Consider the following 22,850-nt stretch of genomic DNA (forward strand, 5'->3'; position numbering starts at 1 on the left):
TATACATAAACAAGATCACATGTAGCACAGCGAAATGTATCATATTAATACAAATGACACAGAGTAAAAGTATTATGCACATATTCCTGTATAAATAAAGACTATATTAAGAAAATAAAAGGACATGTTAACATATTCACAGCTAAAAATCATTAGATGACATTTACATAGACAACATATGAGGTGTAGGGTATATTCTCACAAATATTTGAACCTTAGTTCCAGAGTTAGAAACCTAGGAAAACAGAAACTAACCAGGACTACTGCAAGACCATAACTTTGTTTTGGATAAATGAGTTTTGAAACTTGTTTTAAACTGAGATCAGTTAGTAATCAATATTAAATCTACAGGCAATGTATACCAGATTCTAGCTATACAGTTTGAGAAGAGAGAGTCTCCTGCAATGTTGTTGTTGGGCTTGGTTACATTTATTAGCAATTTATCGCTAGAGCAAAGAACATGATTAGTGGGGTAAGGGTGTAGAAGATTTTATAGAACAGGGGTATTCTCAGGTTGGCTAAGAATTTAATGGGCCATAGTAAGTTGGTTATAAAGTAAAAGTTGAGGAAGTTCTAACCAATTGAGTTGGATGAGTGCTATGCAGTGAAGTGACATGGAAGGAGAGGCTGTGTCAAACCTGGCAAGGTTGTTATAACACGAGTCTTCTTTTCTTCTTTTTCCTTTGGCTGTTCCCACTAGGAGTTGCCACAGAGGATCATCTGCTTCCATTTCTTCCTGTTCTCTGCATCTTGCTCTGTCACACCAACCACCTGCATGTCCTCTCTCACCACATCCATAAACCTTATCTTAGGCCTTACTCTTTTCCTGTTACCTGGCAGCTCCATCCTTAGCATCTGTTTCCCATTGTATTTCCTGTTTGTAAAGCTGCTGATGATCAGAGGATGAGACTTCAGGCAGCCAGCTGGGACTAGGGGAAACCCTTGCTGAGCAGTGTAAAAGGGAGTGGCAAGCACACTATTATTGGGACACTGAGAACCAGCTGCAAGCCCTGCAATGCTCTGTTTGAAAATGGTAAAAAATTATGATGCAAGTGATAAGATTACTAGATTAAAAAAAGTTTATTGAATGTGCCCATTTACGAAAATGAGTTTGCCACATTTAATAATGTGTTAATGATAGATGATGCTGAAAATTACATCTGTTTTCATGCAGGATATTGTAGACTATGTAATATAAGCCTTTGTGTTAAAAATCATTTATGCCTCCCAAGCTCCTATGTCAGTAAAATTATTTGAGCAAGCATTGATGAAAATATTGGCTCTACAAAAGATGGGAAAATGTTATTTGTTTGTCAAAAACAAAAAGGGGAGAATTCTGAGACTTGAAACAAGATATATGTACTATATTTTTAAGCATATTTATAAGGGAGCAATTGGGTTATTTTTGACATAATTCACTAAGTGTCAATGATTAATATGTTGTTACAAAATAATAAAGAGCATATGGATTGGGAAAAAATAATTTAATGTAGAATAATTTGAATTATTACAAAGAAGCAAAATGTTAAGTTTTTTGCAACATACGGGTGTGGATAAATCAGATGTTTAAAAATCTAAGCACCCAGTGAAGTGTGCTTTTCCTAAGATCCAAAAAATTTGGAAGATGAATAAGCAAGGCTTATTATTTAATCTATACAAAATATAGGGTTATTAACTGATTGTCAAGCATTTTTAAAATGTGTCCTATAACATATTAAACATACCCAAGAGTTTGTTGAAGCAATTTAAGACATAGGTTCATAGATTCATAGGTAAGTACTAGGTTATCGGCCCTGGGGCCTATATAAGCCTAGCCAAAAAGGTTCCCTGGTTTTCGCCAACCAAGAAAATTATTTTCCTGTGCCCCTGTCAAGCAGTGTTGCAGAAGTGATCTCCTGGGTGAATTTTTTATTTCCCATCCAGTTGTCAAGATTTTTCTTAAAGAGGGCCAATGAGGAGCTTTCCTTGACATGAATGGTTAGTATGTTCAAGATTATGGGAAGTCTTTGGGACAGGAATCTATCCCTCCAGCATGAAAATTTCATTTCCAAGACTTGAACCCAGGCCCCTGTACACTACAGTCAGAGAACATACCATTGCACCATCTAATCTGATTTCTGAACATTCTTTCTACTGGGTAATGATGAATGTAAAGTCATTACAAAGGGACATTCATCTTAAATGGGGCTTAGAGGCTGTTAGTAATATGATGGGGAAAGGACTACAAACATATTTTATAGTGTCTTCAGTAGAGTTTTGTTTGTCTCACAAGTATTTTTTTTAATTATTATTAGAATGCTTTTTATTGAAATTGACTTTGTGGCTCTGTCCCTCTGTGGTTCTGTCGTACTCTCTCTCTCGAGAGAGAGAGAGAGCAGAAAAAAATGCCAAACTTCTCGTCCGCAAAGGACACACCCATTAAGATGTGACAGAACCGCAGGGTGACAGAGCAGGATGCACTGTGCTACAACAGGCCTTGAACACACACACACACACACACACACACACACACACACACACACACACACACACACACACACACACACACTCACACAAATGTACACACACACACACACACACACACACACACACACACACACACACACACACACACACACACACACACACTCCAATCTCCCTACATCATCTCCTCCACACACAAAGCAAAAAAAATGCCGAGCTTCTCAGCACCTTGGGCCACACCCACAAAGACATAACAGAACCACAGAGGGACAGACCCAGATGCACTGGACTACAACCAGACTTAAGCACACACACACACACACACACACACACACACACACACACACACACACACACACACACACACACACACACACACACACACACACACACACACACACACGCACACACACACACACACACACACACACACACACACACACACACACACACACATTGTCTTGCATCAACCCTATATCATTTCCTACACACACACACACACACACACACACACACACACACACACACACACACACACACACAGACACATATCCATTTTCACAAATTATTTCATTTATTCCTGATCTCTGCATCATATTTCTCAAACAATCAAGAATAACATTTTTTAAATATTCATGTGGACCACGCTGATCAATCCTGCCATAGGCTGCTGGCTGCCCACTGCTTGTGCGTTCAACCCTACCCACAACAGTCCAAGAAACCACCCCTAAAGGACATCCATTTGGGACTCTGCTATAACCCTCTGAGGAGCTTTCAAAAGATAGCCACCCTCAGGATATAGTTTAAAGTCTGCTCCTGTCTTCAACCCAACCCACAACAGTCCAAGAAACCACCCCTAAAGGACATCCATTTGGGACTCTACTATAACCTCTGAGGAGCTTTCAAAAGATAACCACCCTCAGGATATAGTTTATAGTCTGCTTGTGTGTTCAAACCTACCCACAACAGTCCAAGAAACCACCCCTACTGTTACTTATTTAACAATACTGCTAAAAGTGTTTACTACCATACTTATTTAACAAAGCTAAAAGTGTTTACTACCATAATCTCACTTTTTCCCCATGCTTGCCATGTTGCCAACAGTGGTTCCTTCATTTTATCTCTTAACTCTTTTACCCCTTAGCTACCCTTTTATATTTTACCACTAGGTGACACTGCTCTACTACTTCAAGGTAGGATCCCTTAGATCCTTCTCTGTCTCTCCACCAAGCTATCCCCCACTCTCTGGCTTATTTTACCCTACTGCCCTGCTTTGACTTGTGCTTTGCTTCTTTACCTTAATCCCCACAGCCTAGACTTACCCCTGCTGCCCCTCTTCTTTACCTACTTTCCCATATTTTGCTACAGCTGGCTGATTGGTTAAGCAAGACATCTTCTATTCTGCTCCACCTGCTCCGTTTGCCCTAAGGGCTCACTCTGATCCCCTACCCTGCCCACAATTCCACCCGCCCCCACTACTCCTACATTTATTTTAACACCACACCCCTGCCTCTCTCATTCTACCAATCACCTCCCTCTTCAACCCCTCGCCTTCATCTCCACCCACCTTTCATAACCACTCCTCCCCACCCACCAAAGTCCCTATAACAACCACTTCTATTCCATCTTAAATCATATCCACTACCATGCCTAGTCACCTACCTCAATCCATCCTCATCCCATCTATCTGCATTCTACTGTTACTCCCATTATACCACACCACCCCCTACTCCTATAGCCTACTCTATCATCCTTTCCTATCCTGCCCCACTACTCCCAACCTCCTTTCTTTTCCCACTAAAACACACTTCCACAACATATCTGCCTCTCTAGTTCATCCCAACCCACTCCATTACTTCAAAATTAAAAGTCCCCCCTACTAAATCCTACAAACCCAAACCAATACCTTACTGTCCACAATTCTTAAAGACTAATTCAAAAATACTACTGCCCTACCTCAACTACCTCTGCTTAGCTGGAAACATACATCCTCACCCTGGACCAAACAGTTCCTCGAGCCACAGTCCCCCTACCACTAACAACATGGCTAACCATAAATACCTCAAACTCTTTACCATCAATACCCAAAGTTTAAGAAATAACGTAACCCACTTCCATGCTTGGTTAAACCACAACCTACCTGACATTATAGTCATCTCAGAAACCTGGTTAAACCTTATATTGGTGACTCTGAAATCCTCCCTCCTGGATTCCAATCCCTCAGACACAACCACTTAAAAAGAAAATGTGGTGGAGTAGCCTTAATCTACTCTAACCTACTATACATCACTTCCTACCCAAACCTTATCCCCCCATTCAATAATGCAGAACTAGTAATATGTCTATTAAAATTAAATAGCCACAAAAGCATCTGTATCATCACCCTCTACATCCCCCCTGATAACAACACCACTGCTCTTGAGGAAATTCTCCTCTGGACCTCTACCAATATTAAGCATGAGACCATCATACTTGGAGACATAAATATCGATTGGAATGGTGTCAACAACCCTAATCCCGCCTTATCCATCAATCTATTTAACTATACCCAACTAATTAACTCCATTACGAGACTCAATAAAACAAACCCCCCAGGTACCACACTAGACTGGATCCTAGCATCCCATCCAAATAATGTCTTCAACTCTGGCATTACACCTGACCCTATAGGAGACCATTTGCCAGCTTTCATCCATCGAGCTATCCACTTCTCTCCTCACTTACTCCAATATATTCAAACACGTAACCTCACAAACTTTAATCCAATTACCTTCTCAGACACCCTAAAACAAACAAACTGGAACCCCCTAAAAACTCTTCCACTAGACAATGCCGTAGAATTTTTCAACTCAACCTTCTTAAACATCCTCAACTCCCTAGCTCCACCAAGAACCAAAAGAATAAAAACCAAAACCGCCCCATGGTTATCCAAAGATACCAAAAATGTTATGCTACAAAGAGACAAATCCTGGAAAACATACCATCAAAACAAGCAACCAGATACTCTTCTTAAATATAAACAACTCTGCAACTTTACTAAAAAACATATCATCAGAGACAAAAGTCCTATTATATTAAACTCCAGTCTAACCAATCAAAAAGCTCAAAATAGTTCTGGAATTCCATTAATTCTCTCCTCAACCCAGGTACCAAAAACAAGCCCTGCCCAGACTCCAGCAAATCTGATCCTGAAGTAGCCTCTCTATTGAACTCCTTCATCACCAACTCCATAGGAGAACTAACTAAAACCTTCCCTAACAATGATCCTTCCCCTCAGCCTATCCAACCTCCCTCATCACCCATACAACCCACTGCCCCCAATCCTCCTCCAGTATTCGAGCTTAAACCCATATCAACCTCCCACATGAAAAAATTACTCTCTAAATTAAAACCATGCTCCAGTGCCCCTGACAATATCCCATCCTCCTTCCTAAAAATTGCAGCAGATGGCATTGCTGTCCCCATTAGCATCCTGATAAACAGATCGATGCAAGAATATTATGTGCCCAAACTATGGCCAACTGCCTTTATTCTACTTCTCTATAAAGGAGGCAAAAATAACAACATCTCAAACTTCTGCCCCATAGCTATCCTCTCCCTTATCTCAAAACTTCTGGAGAAATGCATCCACATCCAGCTTATGCCATTTCTAACCAATCACCAACTAATCACTCCAACCCAACATGGCTTCCATCATGGCCATAGTACTATCACTGCACTTTTCTCCTTCTTAGACACAATGCATCTGGCCTGTGACTCTGGAAAAATAGTATTTACAGTTATTTTTCTAAGCCATTTGATACTATCTCCCACACCCATCTCTTAAACCATCTTTACAACCTTAATATCTCTCAGAATACCTTATCCTGGTTCACAAGCTACATCTCTGACAGGTCTCAAGCTGTAAAATGGGGGAAAGGTACATCAACCTTCCTTCCTACCCCCACTTGGGTACCCTAGGGATCTATCCTTGGTGCAATGCTGTTTAACATCTTTATTAATGAGTACTATGCCTCTGTGGTGGAGCGGTTAGCATTGTTGCCTCACAGAAAGAGGTTCTTCCATTCAATTCTTGGCTGGATCACCTTCTGTGCAAAGTCTGCATGTCCTCCCCGTGGTCAAGTGACGTTAAAGACATGCAGGTAGGTGTGAGTGTGAATGGGCATGCCTTCTTTGAAGGTTGGGCATCGGGCTGGCAAATCGGCACCTTAAACATCCACTGCCAGTTGCCAGTCATGAGTGGACCGGAGTTCCACTGTGGCGACCCCTAACTGGGAAAAGCTGAAAGATATTACTATTAATGATTTCCACAAAGCCATCCCCAATACCAAAATTGAGCAATATGCAGATGATTCTACCTTAATCTGCTGTGCCTCTAACCTCCCCAAGCTTCAAACTATGACCCGAACTGCTTTCTCTACCATAGAAAATTGGATGCTTCAAAACCACCTATCACTAAATGCCAATAAATCCAAAATTCTATTGTTCTCTCACTCAAAATCTACCCCTCTTAATAAAAGCTCATTCCAAATTATTAGCCACAACAACTCTACTATTGAGATTGTTCCCTCTGCCAAACTACTTGGGGTTACCATTGATGAACACTTAAAATTCAACACTCACATCCAGCAAAACATCAAGAAAACCCACATAAAATTAGGTATGCTATACAGGAACATCCACTTTCTCTCTCCTTCCACCAGACAAACCCTTGCCACTACCTGTCTACTCCCCTCACTAATGTATGGCGCTCCTCTATTAACAAACATATCTGCTGCTCTTACTTCAAAATTGGAAGTCTGCTATAATAAGATTTCTAAATTTGCAACCAAAGCCAAATTCTCTTCCCACCATTGCATTGCCCTTCATTTGTTAAATTGGCTTGAACTCTAACCATTTTGACTATCTTCAAATAACTGCAGCGCACAAACCAACTAAGCGCCCTGCACTCTCCAACATCCTTCTGTCTTACTCCCCTCAAAGAACTCTTAAATCTACTCACCAAAACCTAATCACTGTCCGAAAACCCAGTCGTCTCACTAGTCAACTTCTGCTATCCTTTTCCTTAGCTAAAAAATGAAATTCTCTTCCTTCCTCTCTTAGGACTTGTGAAAACTTTGTTTTAAAATTCAGCTACATGCTTTCCTTTCCTGAAATGTGACTGCATGCTCCCCACCTAGTCTAATATATGCGTTTATATCACGATATCAAAAGATGAAAATAGCGAATGCTATTTCATTGGCCCCAAAACATCTAAACATGAAAATATCGAACATTCAGAACAGCAAATTTTTTCCCATGGAAAAAATTTGCTGTTCCAAAACACATACACACAACACAAGCACATCAAACAAACAGCAACCACACACATATACTTAAATCCCTACATCTAACGCTACACTAAACTAAACATACACTACTATCTACCCACTTACCACTCACACGCCAAACCCGTGCCCTAACCCTAACTCACTTAACCCGCCCCTAACCCTAACGTACAAACAATCGCATACTTACCTGGATCCAACCCATAACTTTCCACCACAGCGCTAAGAATAGCAAAGCCACAGAAACGGCCAACTGAATTCTTTCACGAGGAAAGAATTCACTGTTCTGCAGCTTCACTATTCTTAGCGTTCGCTGAATAGTGTTCGATATCAGAACATTCGAAGTTTTAATACTTCAATGTTCTGATATCGACCCTAATATATCACTTCTCCCCTAAACTCCTGGCTAACTCTGAGTACTATCTAACCTTAAAAATGTACATATTGTAAATATCTTAATTGTACTATGTAACAAAAGACCTATGCCTGCTCTCTAATATGATATGAAATTGTAAATTGTATTTTTTACACTATGGTTGCATCTGTAACAAAACTTTGTAATTGTGCAGCTTTTCTGTCATCTGTAACTAAACCTTGTAATTGTGGAGTTTTTCTCCCTGGGCGTCCACTGAAAATGGGCTCCCTGAGCCCAGTGGACCTCCCCGGTTATCTAACTGGAAATAAATAAATACATAAATAAATAAATACATCTCAAAAGAATCAAGGAAAAAACAGAACTAGTCAGGGATGCTTTTAAAATACTATTTACTTCAGAAAATGACAGAATAAGTGAGTGTGAATCAATACACATTTTCTAAAAGAAAAGAAAGTGCTTCTGTGCTTCTGCCATATTCCTTTAGACACCGCAGAAAAAACACAGAGCTTCTCATTGCCATTTTTTCCACTGTTTACCTACTTGCCTTCATAGTATGGGGGGGGGGTTACCATGTAGGCATTGTGCTGTGCTGATTAAACGAAAGTAAGCAAGTTTTAGATTCAGTAAACACTTCTGGGTGGCACATGTGCACACGCCAACACGAGCAGGTGAATCTTATGCAAATGAGCCAGGTAGTTTGATCCAGCAAGCAGATAGGCATGCGTCAGTGTCTGCAGTGTACACAGAAAAATTTTGTGTATAGTAATGTAGACAGACAAAAGAGACTGTAAAACTTTAGATAGATGGACAAAAATGGCATACCATGTACAGATATGAATGAAAATATCCTCTATCTGTCTGAAAAATTAAAGGAAATAAGTTAAATTAAATTTATTTTTTAATAATCTGGGCATGTTTGTGCAGTGTACTGCAGTGTGCAAACATGCTTTATAAAAAAATTAAAAAATAAATTGGAAAAACTAAATTAATATTATGTGACAGAAATGTATTACAGGACCCTGTGTGGATTATCTGCACTGGTACACTGGTGCGGTTGCTAATGTGGTAGGGTTTTGAAGCATGTAGTTTGCAGGCTGTGAGCATGGATCCATATGCAAATGAGGTGGAGTTACTGAATAGCATAAAGGGATTATTGTGTCCGCATATACCCTTCATATAGGCAGAGAACTATGTTGGTGTTTACAGAGAAGGTAGCTGACATCAGGGGAGGGTATGTCCAATAACTTCTAAGCTTACTTGAACTTAGCTGTGCCTGTTTGTCTGGCATGCTGCTGTACTGAGCATGTTCTTCTACAGGGGTGTATGCACTAACTTCTAAGCTTTGTTTAGCTAAGGGGAGCATGTCTCAGCATGTTTGTTCAGTGTTTCGCTATGCTGAGCATGGAAATCTGGGGGAGGTGTGAATAATAAGTGCTAGGCTTTGTTTACCTATGGGGCGCATTTACGCGGTACACCACAGTGCTGAGTGTATCTAAAACCCAATGCATATTAATTAGTTTTGACCCCTGATTAACTTAAACTAGGGGAGTTAAATGATGTTAATGATATACTAGGCAGGTGCAGTGCATCATAGGTAGCCAATCACACAGTCAGCACCTACAGCAGAGCACTATAAAGTATGCATACGCCCTACAATCTGATTTTCCCCAATACTCTGCACCACTGGAGTACAGACTTGGGAATTTTAACAGAAAGAGTGCTGGGGGCTGCTGCAGGTCTGCTACACCTGTATGTGCTAGATGCTGAAGTCAGTGCTGCTGCTGCTGCTGACAGCAGGCCTAGGCAGAAAAGGAGAAGAGTGTTCAGGCCCAGGGTAACCTTCCAGGAGCTACATGAGCTGGAGATTGTAAAGCACTACAGGGTGGACAGGGACATACTACAAGAACTTACTGAGCTCTGCAGCCTTCAGCTCAAACCCAGAGCCAAGAGAAGGGAACCCATCCCAGTGGAAGCAAAGGTATGAGTAGCTCTTAGGAAACTAGCTACAGTACCTTCCAAAGACCAACTGTGGAAATGATGGGAGCCTCACAGGCATCAACATTCAGGGTACTCCACCAGTTCTTGGATGCCATGCTACCACATGCCAGTGAGCACATTTCTTTTCCCCTAACCCCTGAGGTGAGGGCCAGCAATATGCAAAACTTCTACCATATAGCACACTACCATAAGGTTCTGGGTGCCATAGATTGCACTCATGTACACATCAAGTCACCACCCAGTGAGGAGGATAGAATCTACAATCACAAGGGGTACCACTTCATCAACTGTCAGGTCGTGTGCAATGCCAGGGCATTATCATGAATGCGTGTGCTGGCAGCCCTGGCAGTTATCACGACTCCCATATTTGGCATGCATCACAGCTGTACCACATGTTTGCTGGGGGGGTATCCCACACAGCCATTTACTGGCATCCCACACAGCCATTTACTGACGGGATGCTGGCTATGCACTAGAACCGTGGATTATGACACCCATCAGAAATGCACACACACCCACAGAAGGACACCATAATGAGGCACACACACAGAATAGGGATGTCATAGAACATGTGTTTGGGCTTCTAAAGTCAAGGTTCCAGTGGCTCGACATATCTGGTGGAGCCCAACAGTACACTCCAGCCACATGTGCACAGATGTTCACTGTATGTGCCATGTTACACAATATGATCCTGCGGAAACAGCTGCACCAGGATCAACAAAGGGAAGGGATACACAGGTCATCACAACCACACTTATAGGAGGAATAAGAGGAGGAACCCCAGATGATGTCCCTGTAGGCAGACATAGTCATGCCCAGTATGCCCTGGCTTTGGCTAAGGGGCAACGCATAGTACATTCACTGACAGCATAGGACCCTAGGGACTGACACCTTACTCCTACTTACATGCATATAGTAAAATTGTTGATGCCAGGGAACCCACACAACCTGTAGCTATCCATGTATTGGCTATGTACTACTTACATCGCGCGGAGTCAGCCCTGAACTACAGTCCTGTCAATTGCTGCATTCAGAAAGTAAGTCTCTAACCTGCACAGTACTTGTCAGGATTAATATAATACAGTATCTTATGTATGGATCTACTGCATTTATGCAAGAAAATATAATGGGCTATTTGGACAGCTGTAACATCCACATGGCAGTACAGATACCAAGTCCAATAGTATGCATCCCATAATAATCACTATGCTTTATAGTTGGAATATTCACTTCATCAGTCAAGGGAGATGCTACACAGTGAGGTCACATGATATTTGGACTACTGTCTATCCCAACAAATTATGTGCTGTTGTTTCCCCACCCCCAACACAGCAGAGTTTTCATATAACTGCTTTAACAGTAAGTTAACAATGGTATATCAACAGACCAGGCACTCTCAGGGTTGCAACATAGTACTCTAACACACACTGTATACCCCATGTAAAGCAGAAATAACAATCTACATATTTCTGCTGTTGAATGTGACAAATGACTCCTGTCCATCTGGCAGCCTGTGTGGCTCAGTGGATTAGGGATGTTAGCATGGGTGATGGTGTTGATAGTTCTAATCTGGAAGTATTCACATAATTTGCATGTGAGGTATTATTATGTCGGTGTTTTTTCATACTGTCATTACGTGGGTGCTGAAACATTATGAAACTCAGTCACATATTAAGTACAGTAGAAAGCTGGAGAATGCCATGGATATTTTGAGTGAAGTGCAGTACTACAGAAACAAGGACAGATGTCAATGTCTGTAACATACCTCTCAATCTCTTAGTGCAAGAAATCTGGACAAAGGTCAACAAAATGGGGGGACAAAGGCCACAACTAGGGCATATTTTAAATACTGCTCTCATAAACTTAAAATGTTGCTATAATAACAGGGTTTGTTTCAACAGGCATTGTTCTGAATGATTTCAGAAACTCAAATGTATGTCATTATTTAGTGACTTCAATCCTCAGTTCACCAAAGTGATTTGCCAGAAAACCACACATTTTATGAGGATCAGACCAAAATTATGAGCCAAAACTCTGGATATCCTGTGAAACTCAGGACAGTTGAGAGGTATGTAGCACACAAAGTCCTGGACTGGAGTATAGATAGGTGTTGCCTGGAGTCACTTTATAAGTAATAACAGTCACACTGGGCATCCCCCAAACACTTAGTTAAAATGCAATTCTCTTGCACCATCATCAGAATGACCTGTTATGTATAGACATGTCTATACATACAGACATATATAGGTATGCATATCCATCTGTCAGTATCTCTCTCTCACATAAATAGTATGCCTATCACTATGTAGTGTCAAATAGATATATACTGATATATATATATATATATATATATATATATATATATATATATATATATAAACAAATGTATCACAATACATTGATACATATATAGGTATATATATATATATATATATATATATATATATATATATATATATATATATGTATATATATATATTTATATATATATATATATATATATATATATATATATATATATATATATATATCCATCCCTGTTATTACATAAATATGTATGTTGATGTCTGTATTAGCCTACATACCCTTACAATGGTAAATAAATCTGCACTATCACACACCCATACTGTTGCTCAAAGGATCCAAACTAAGGATGCAACAATACATGATCCCCTTACCTACAGACCCCTGTGCCTGTTGGATGTCATCACATAGAGAGACACAGGTGAGCAGGTGGTGTAATGTATAATGTTGTCAATGCATGCATTGTCAGGGCACATTGTTCCTGCCCACTGGTTTGCTTATCTAACTGCAGGCAGCCACATATGGCCATACTGGTAACTATACCCACATAGCTAGGATAACAACAGTTATTGCCCTGGTAGGATACTAGATACAGATAACAGTATGAAGCAATATCACTCTGCAGGCCACAATGCTGTTCAACACAAGCCTAGTCTGTGTAATGCACAAGTACTTTGCCTACAATTACATAAATAACAGACGGACTCAACATGTGGTGTGTCGATAAGTACTATGATCTATAGTGAATAAGACTAGATAGGTATGGGTTGTAATCTCACTGCAGACTACTTGGTGAGTGTGTGTGTGTGTGTGTGTGTGTGTGTGTGTGTGTGTGTGTGTGTGTGTGTGTGTGTGTGTGTGTGCGCGCGTATGTATATACCACTACATAACATCTGACATGCCTTAATGGGCTATCCACCTGCAATGGTTATGACCTTTTTGGTCCTGTAACTTGCTGCTGGCCTCCAAACTGCCCTCTTCTACAAGACTTGATGATGTCATCCACCTTGAGAGTACCAGCTGAAGTGTAAGATCAGGCGTAAGCCATGGCATGTGATAAATACTGTGATTGATAGATTGAAAGTCTAGATAGGTAGGGGTTCTAATCTCACTCCAGGCTACTTGGTATATGTTTATGTCCAGGTGACATAAATATGATCAACTTGGTAACTTAAAAATAGGTAGGGTTTTGCAGTATTTTATTTGTAGAGTGTGATGTGCCCCCCCAAAGGACTGACCACAACAAAGCCTGCTGATGTCATCAAGGATAATATGTCCTGAACTGACAGTACTAGCAAACATGAGGTGTGTTACAGGGATCACGTACTGTGATCTGTAATGTGTACCATTACATAGGTAAGTGTTCTCATCTGCATACATACAACTTGCACTATATGTGTGCCTTGGTATGTTCTGTACACAGTGAGTTGAAGTGATGCTAGCCTCAATGTAGCCATGTTTTTGTGTGAGCCTGTTAGAGCATTTTACATCATGTTATGGAGCCATAGGACATTTGAACTTCACCAGTATAATGGCCATGAAATCATAGACATCATTATACCTGTCATTACAGGATCAACACATATTGCCCCACTCCAAGAGGGACACAGGCAGGTTAATGTACTTACAGTGAGTTAACCATCTACTTTGCCTCCTACATATAGCATATGCAATCAAGCAGGGTCACACATTGCCCCATATGCAAGGGAAAGATCACCTCTGAGTAGTCTATATGTCACAGATGACAATGACACTCATTTCAGATGATCCTCATTGAACACGTACTGAGGACATGAAGTGTACTTGTGAGGAACCATACTGTTATGTGCAATTGGCAGTACTGCTTAGAAAGGTACATCATCAAATGGCCATTGAACCAGCTATTGGCATACTGAGGGAAGAGTAGATGAAGGTTATGATAATGTCACTTACAGATATCTGTGGCCTCATCTATGCCATATGATTCTTGCTGTACCACTGTATAGACATGGTGATCTGAAGCACATTAGGTGTAAACCTGTGTGGCCAGGTCTGTGTGCCCAGTTCTTTCACCCCTGAGTATGTACATCACATGTTGCAAATGATGTGCTACTTACCAGGTACATAGGTCTGAGTGATGGAAATGATACTACATATATGTTTGCATGGACTTTATGGCCATTAGTATGTCAACAGGCATGTGTTTGCAATACCCTCATGCAGGATAGTTACATACCACAGAGACTCTCTGCGTGCTCACAATTTGCAGGCATCCGCCAACATTGCTAGCCACAGTCAGTCAGTAGTCGCATGTATTGTGGGTGAATGGATTCCAAACAGGAGAGGACCCAAGACTGCACCCTGTTGACCACTGCTGCTTACAGATCAGCTATTGGAGGCAGATGTCCCTATGTTGCACATACCTCTCAACTGTACAGATTTTTGCAGAATATCTAGATTTTTGTCTCATATCTTTGGTCAGTTTCTCAAAAAATTGTGTTTTTTTAGAAAATTTATGATAAATCATTAAAGATTGAAGCTCAAAAGCAATGACAGACATTTGAGTTTCAGACTTCATATCCTTCAGAAAATTCATACTAATTCAAAACATGTTATTCTGTTAACTTTCTAAGTTTGTAAGAGCAATATTTAAAAATTGTCCCTATTTTTTGGCCTTTGGCTCACTTTTATTTATGGCTTTATCTAAATGTATTGCTCGAAGAGGTTGAGAGGTATGATGTTGCGTATGTGTGCCAGCAATGGGCTACTTAGTAACCCGCTACAATGATAGTATTGTGGATCCCTAAGTGGATGCTTTGTAAATGTTGCCTGAATGGGGGATATAAAAAAAATCAAGAAGCAAGCACAAATAATTCCACCAGAGAAAGTCATCTGAAATTCACTAAAAATTCACAACACACTGCAGAAATGCAGAAATATCCTTTTATTCGCACATGTAGGATTTCATCCCATACCCAACAGAACTTCATTAGATAAAATAATCTCTTAACAACCTGCATTTTTAAAAAAACAAATGAGCCAATAAAAACCTTCACATGACAAAATATTCAAGCCATACACATCCATCCTCTGTCATCTGTGTATAGAACACATATATGTGTGCTGATCACCTCCATGATGATCACCGCTAAAGGCATACACATGTGGATACTCAGACAAAGAGGTGTATAGTTCTGATGATTGGTGGATGCACCACCTCTGTGCATGGGTATAAGAGCTGCCGTTGTCCACTTAGCTGGTGTGTAGCCAGTAGTGGTCGTATGATTGTAAGGGTTTCCCATTGATGTTAGTCATCCTTGTTGGATCACATATGGGATGCAGCCTGGAATGTTAGCATGTGCAGTAGATGCTGTGTATTTTCCAATGAGAGGCCAGTTACGAACCATTCTGTAAATATAGAAGTTATGGAACAGGTTGTAGGAAAGTCATGTGTCACATGTGGTGGGGACAGGGGAGTGTAGTAGATACAGACAGTGTGGGTGTACAGGTTTGGACAGAGTACAGACCCATCATGTGTGACATCATGACATATGAGGTCACTGACAATTTGGGCCTGTTCTTTGAGGTCATACATGTTACTACACTGTGCATTGTGGTTCTGCTTTATGTGGGTGGCTGCTTTTGTAACTTACTGTGTCTACACAACATCACAACAAAACTATGTGCTTCTTTTAGCTGAGAAGTTAGTGCCTTCATGTTGGTGGGGGCACCCACACACCAGCTGTCACATAGCACTGTTCACCTGTTATTGTACAGCCTGCTAATGGCAGCTGTCCACCAGTCAGGTTTGCTGAACCATGATGAGCCTGTGTCCCTCCAATCACGCACAGCCAAGATCATGCAGTTGTAATGCTGCTGACATAATGCATGGGTGTAGAGCTCTGCATACCTGCCTGTCCAATCTGAAGGGAGAGGTCCAGTCACACTATGTCAACCATCTCAGAGGAGGTAATAAATGTCTGTCTTGACATATATGTCTGTATTGTCTGCAAAGGGGGTACATGCTGGTAGTTCTAAGGAGACTGATCTGTAGCTAGATCCCACCAGGGAGGACCTCACATTGGGGAGGGGGGCTTTACTGATCACCCATATTGGTAAACACATGATGCTCTACATTGGTTCCCTGTGTGGGGATGTCACAGCACTGCTGCAGGGCATTGTAGGTGAGGACCTGGACCATCCTTTAAGCATGTGAGCTGCAACATGACTAAGCAACACAGTGTGTACATATTACACTTCCCTAATGTTTGTCTGTGCTCTTTACAGAAACCTTGCATGAATCTCTGCCAGCTGCTTGCCTTGTAAACATGCTTCTCATCAACAGGTGATTGCCTCTAAACAAATCTTTGGTTCTGAAATGCTAATTGCAACCAACACAGCTGATTTGCACAATCATCAGCCAATGACATGTAACCACTGTACAATATATAAGGCCTTCATGTAGATTAGGGCCTTTTCTGATATGTTGTGCTGGACATTACCGGGGTGAGGAGACTACATCATCGCAAACGGTAGGTCTGTAACAGAAACCTTTACATAGATTTGTGCATGTGCTACAGGTTGCAGCTGCTCTGCAGGTAATAGACATAGGCAGAGAGTGTGACCACTTTGAAGGACAACAAGCTGTAGGAGTAACTGTGGGAGTTATGTCAGCCTTGTTGTAGAGGCAGAGTGAGAGTGAGGCTATCCTGTCCACTCCAATTAAGGCACGTGTTTAAGGTAAGTGTGTTAGGCAACTGTATAACTATATACATATAGTTTTGCTATAGGGATTTGTGAAGTGTGTTCCCACCTGCAGGCTTGTGACTTCCATCAGTGAAAAGCAGACATGTCATTTGAAATGCATTGTGTAGATAAAGAGTCCATGACTCAGTCATTAATTGCTGCCTTCACAATATTGTGCACTCACTCCTACATATTACTGGATTTGAACCCAGTAGTATGTGTGACAAAATGTAATGTTTTCAAGGCAATTAGCAGACAAAGCTACTGAGTCACTGCTACAGCAGGTGTATTTGCAAGGTATATGTGCACATATACAGGCTGTGACATACATTTTCTACATCCATCAATATGTGCTTGGCTTTATATGGATGTATGTGTGCACCAAGGCTGCAGTTGTACATGTATTTTGCCATTAATGCATTAGCAGGTGTCTTTCTACATTTTGCTGCTAAATGGCACATTTACCTGCTATCACAGGTCTCACTTACATCCATAATTATGTCTTTGGGTTTGTAGTGGTGTACTATTGCACCAGAGTCCAAGGTATACTCCCATTTTATTCCATTACTTTTTAATCAAGTTTGAGCAATGTGGCATGGTGCACATCTCTGCTGAAAAATGCTTAATGACTGTAATTGGCAATTACTATGTTTTATTCAAACCACCTGTCTTAATTAACAGTTGTGTGGCCTTGCAGGTTAATGTAGTGGTGTGCAGGTGTGATGGTCTTGGGTTCAAAATATTGGATAGGTGTTTATTTTGTAAGTGTGTATTACAAGTTTAAAAACTCATTTAGTCAATATGGCTCTATTTAGCTGAGCTTCGCAAAGTTGCGTGATGCAGTCCTTTATGCAGCAACATGCTGAAAAAATGTAAAGAAAAGAAAAATGGGATGAGCTGAAATAGGTGCAAGCAGGGGGAAAAACATAGTGAAGGGCAAGTAGAGATGTGGAGGAAGGGTGTAGGAAATAACCATAGCTATCCATCTCTTGTACAGCAACAACTGTGCACTTCGACAGAATTTGTACATAACTTTGAACTCTCTACCCCAGAGACAGGGGTGAGGACAGCATAACTGTGTTGTCAAGCCAATTGGAACAAATTACCTGTGTCCACTGGACATGTGTGGCAAACAGAGAGCTATGTATGACACAATATTTTTTTTGGACAGGTGCCCATTTTTTTTTTTTTTTAAGGTGAGAGTGGAATGATGGAGAAGGGACATAGGTAAGTATGCGGGAGGTAAGTTGGGTAGGTCAGAATGCATTTGCACACAGACAAGACAGACAAGACAGCAGACAGGGGTGGTGTGTGACACATGAGAGGTGTGAAAACCTTGGATAGGGAGGGTGTTGTGGAATCCCAGTCCCATGTGCCTCCAGAAGGTAGCAATAGGACTCACATGCCCACCCATGGGACTGTTTACACTGCTCCTTCACTGGCACAGGGTGGCAGTACTGGAGGCTGGGCCCCGGGTAGGCTGCCCCAAAAGGTCGACCAGCATGCCCTTTATCCAGCTCAGGCAGTGGTTAATCCCATGGTAGACTATCCCACACATGAAGACTGGCAGTTCAGCCTGGGTGACGACACCTCCATCACCAACGGTCCCAGGGGGGGGCACATCCCCATCCCATGGGGTAGTACTACCCGATGCCACAGGTAGTGCAGGGGCAGTAGAGGGGGCACCACTGATCTTGGTCCCAGATGTGCTGGGACCCAGTACCTCAGTCATATGAGGCAAGGTAGGTGGAACAGCTGGAACCGGCTTACCTTGACATGCTGTGGTAAATGAGGTATAGCAATACGTTAAGGTTAGTAATAACCAAACCATTGTTAGTAATAACAGAATGGAACATCATTTTAATTAATCCAAATACATATTAATGTATATTATGTGTAACACAACAGTAAACAACACAACAGTCAGTATTTTAACAGCATACCAGTAAGAATTAAAACATAAGGCCAACAAAACAGCTAGTTTAGCAAAATATTTTAATATTGAATCATAATAACACATAACAACAATACATCACATTTTGCAAAGAATATAGTTAGTTTAACAAAATTTGTTAATATTAAATCATAGTAATAAATAACAATAAAAAATAAATGAAGATAAGGTGTGGAGAGAGAGAGAGAGAGAGAGAGAGAGAAAGAGACAATCCATTAGTGGCAATACAGACTCTATCTCTGAAAACACTGATAATAAATACTGTAGAGATGTGTAGTGTCAATTTTGCGTATGGTGACTACAATTCTCCTATAGCTGATGTAGCCTGTACATACCTCTCAAGCTGTTAGCATGGGGCGGTATGAGCTGAGCAATAACAAATGCAGGTGCACAACTACACAGAACACTTTCACATAATGTGAACTTCTCTAACTACCAAGGTGTTCTGTTAGTGGATTTGTTAATACATTGCATTCCAGGTAATCATTTTTCTGGTAATCCTGTGGCAGATGGACTAGCAATTTTAATTAAATTATAAGAAATTGTGACACCTGAGAGGCATTTTTGTGTACAGTACATAAACTAGACATCCATCATGCCTTAGCTGGCAGGTATGGGAATAGAATGCAATAGCTGTGACTGCAGGGGACATCTCCAAAAAATGGAACATTGACTGCAGCAGCTTAATACAGACATGCAAGGAACACAGCCATTCTGGGAATATGTAGACATATGTATTTAGGAATCAGCAATGCTACTTAACACTTTATTGGTATTTATTGGTAAGTGTCTGTGAAATGTTAGCACAATCATATCTGCTGATAACATGGGCTACCTCAACCATACACCATTTGCTCCTGGGTTGTGAGAAAAAGGGAACATTATGTGACTGAATTTGTTTTGCATTCTACAACTATTACAGTGCTATACTTGACTGCAGTGGCAGTAGAAGACACATGTATGGCATACAGCCATACTGCATCTATTGAAACAAATTTGTTTAGGAATCAACTGTGCTGCTAACACTTTACTGGTATTGATTTTAAGTGTCTGTGAAATGTAACAACAATCATATCTGTTCATAACATGGGCTACTTCACCCATATACCTTTTGTTCCTGGAGTAGGAGAAAAAGAGAGCATTATGGGACTAAATTCATTTTGCATTCTAGAACCGTTACAGTTATACTTGACAGCAATGACAGTAGAACACACATGCATGGAAGACAACCATATTGCATTTATTAAAACAGATTTCTGTAGGAATCAATAATGCTGGTTAACACTTTATTGGCAATGCTGATAAATGTCTGCCCATAGAGTGGGCTACCTCACCCATATACCTTTATTAACATAAGTAGGAGGAACAGAGAGCATTATGTGACCAATATTGGCCTGGAGACAGCCTTGGACCATACTATGAGTTAAACAATGCAGTTTGCAGGCCATTAGTTTTGCATTCTACAGCTATTACAGTGCTACACTTGTCTACAGCAACTTTACCATAGACAAGCAATGCATGCAGCTCTGCTGCAATGGTTATAACAACAGTCCTGCTGTATACCATTTTGCTTACTGTTATTAGTATTGTTTATTGCACTACAGTTCTAATTGCCCATTTATTGCTCTACAGTTCTACTTGTCCATTTATTGCATTACAGTTTTTATTGTGTACACTTTATTTCAGTAAATGCTTTACTCTTTCTTGCTTATTGCACTATAGTTAGCATAATATACCCGTACATACCACACTCACGGTGCAGCCTGGCCAGATGCCTGCTATGGGACTCAACACTATGAGCCCTCTCAGCTGCAGCTTTTGGTAGTGAAGCACATCATTATTAATGCCAGTTTTGCAGACATTGCTTGCATATTTGTAAAACAGTGGAAAACATACTTACAAATCTGTGGGGCATTTCCAGCTCTGGCTTCTTGGACTCAGCTGTCTAAGGTTCTCCTCTTTATCCTCTTCAGGTCATCATAATGGTGGTAACACTGTTCACCTGTGCAGGAGATACCAGTAACACTCAAGAAACACAGCAAATTAACACCACGAGACAGAAACCACATAAACATCAGGAGGTATAAATCACCATTTTTCATTTATTCATCTTCTGGTACCTTGGCCTTTCACCTTCAAGGAATCCAGTAACACTGGTGAGTTACCTGGCCAACTGGTCTCAGGCCTCTGCCTTACACTTTGATCCCTGTAAACTGCCCTGCAGCAGCCTGGGTTCATGATTTTTTTTTACCAGGAGCCCAAGACAGACCCTAGACTCCTGAACACCCCATCTCTGTGTCCAAAAGCTTGCACCTTCACCAGCACTGCCTGCCATGTCACCAAATAATTAGACTCCAAAAACTGTTGCTGAATTCCCACTTATTGCACCTAATACAGACTGTTTTCCTACCCTTATATGTCATTGAGCAACATTCAAAAAAGGGCGACTTTGCTTAGCATCATGCAAACCAGCTAAGCAGCATGAAAACTTGCATAACTGGGGTATTAGCTAAATTTAGCACTGCTCAAACTGAAGTAGCCATTAGCATGTTTAAGCAGTGTTCAGCACAGTGTAGCAGTGCTATATTTCACAAATTTGTTTTTAAATTAAACATATATAATAAATTAAACTACAGACATTTTATATCTGCTATAGACTTGGACTAAGCATTAGGCTGTATCCCTACCCACTTAGCTACTTGGACATTATGAAAGCTAGCATACCTTCACATATACAACTGGGCTACCTGTTAGCATTGCTAAGCACTGTGTCACACTGTGTAAATAGACCCAGATATAAATAATTAATTACATCTTTTATATGTCTTGCAACTGTCAGCTATTTATGTATGAGCTCCACTCTGTGCAAACAGGAATTTAAAAAAAAAAAACAGAAAAAAATTAAAATAAGAAAAAATATGTAATTATGATAATTAATGACATCCAGTTTCTATTTTTAGATGTCTGCCAGGTGTCAGCCATCTATATGTGAGCACAGCATGGCATTGCTGCACTCCATGACACACCAAGCAAATATATAAAAAAGAAAAAAAAATAAAATATTACACATTTGAACCAAGTCAAAGCATCTCAACACTAGTGGGGAGCAGTACAGGGAGAATCACCCAGTATGCATCCACAACCATGGGTAGCCTCTACACTTCTCCCTACAGTGATTTAATATCCCTGTTCCTATGCTGTCCCTCAGCAGCACGCCATCATTAATATGCATGGCATGCTGCCGAGGGGGGACAGTGGCTGCATACATGGATAGATTCCATGTAGGCTCTACATGGTGCCTACACTGATTTTATTAAATCCTGAGGTATGTTTATTGAGGAACATGACAAAACCACAGAGGAAAAAATATTTTACTTAAAAATCAAAAAAGGAATAAAAAATATAAACAAGAAAAGATTTTTAATAAAGAATACTTTCTATTGAGTTGCTCTAAAAATAAAAAATAAAGAAGTAGAGTCAAAACTTTGCAATACAAACACAGACAAGCTAATTTCAGTAAAGTATTGAAGGATGGTTTTCCTGATTATGGTAATGAAGCTCCAAAAGTAAAAGGAATCAGCAAAACCAACCTCAAATACTCTTTTGAAATTAGCTTGTCTGTGTTTGTTTTGCAAAGTTTTGACTCTTCTTCCATATTTTTACTTTTTGAGTGAGTCAATAAAAAGCATTCTTTATAAAAAAA

General features: G+C 40.5%; 1 protein-coding gene across 1 annotated transcript in view; it reads left to right on the forward strand.

Moving 5' to 3' along the window:
* MALRD1 (MAM and LDL receptor class A domain containing 1) overlaps positions 1–22,850 on the forward strand; it is a 3,217,568-nt gene that overhangs the window by 1,739,712 nt on the left and 1,455,006 nt on the right. The gene's annotated exons all lie outside the window — the stretch shown is intronic.

This window comes from Protopterus annectens, chromosome 3.part0 (genome assembly GCF_019279795.1).
Source record: "Protopterus annectens isolate FY-2018-M chromosome 3.part0, PAN1.0, whole genome shotgun sequence".
NCBI classification, from domain to species: domain Eukaryota; kingdom Metazoa; phylum Chordata; order Ceratodontiformes; family Protopteridae; genus Protopterus; species Protopterus annectens.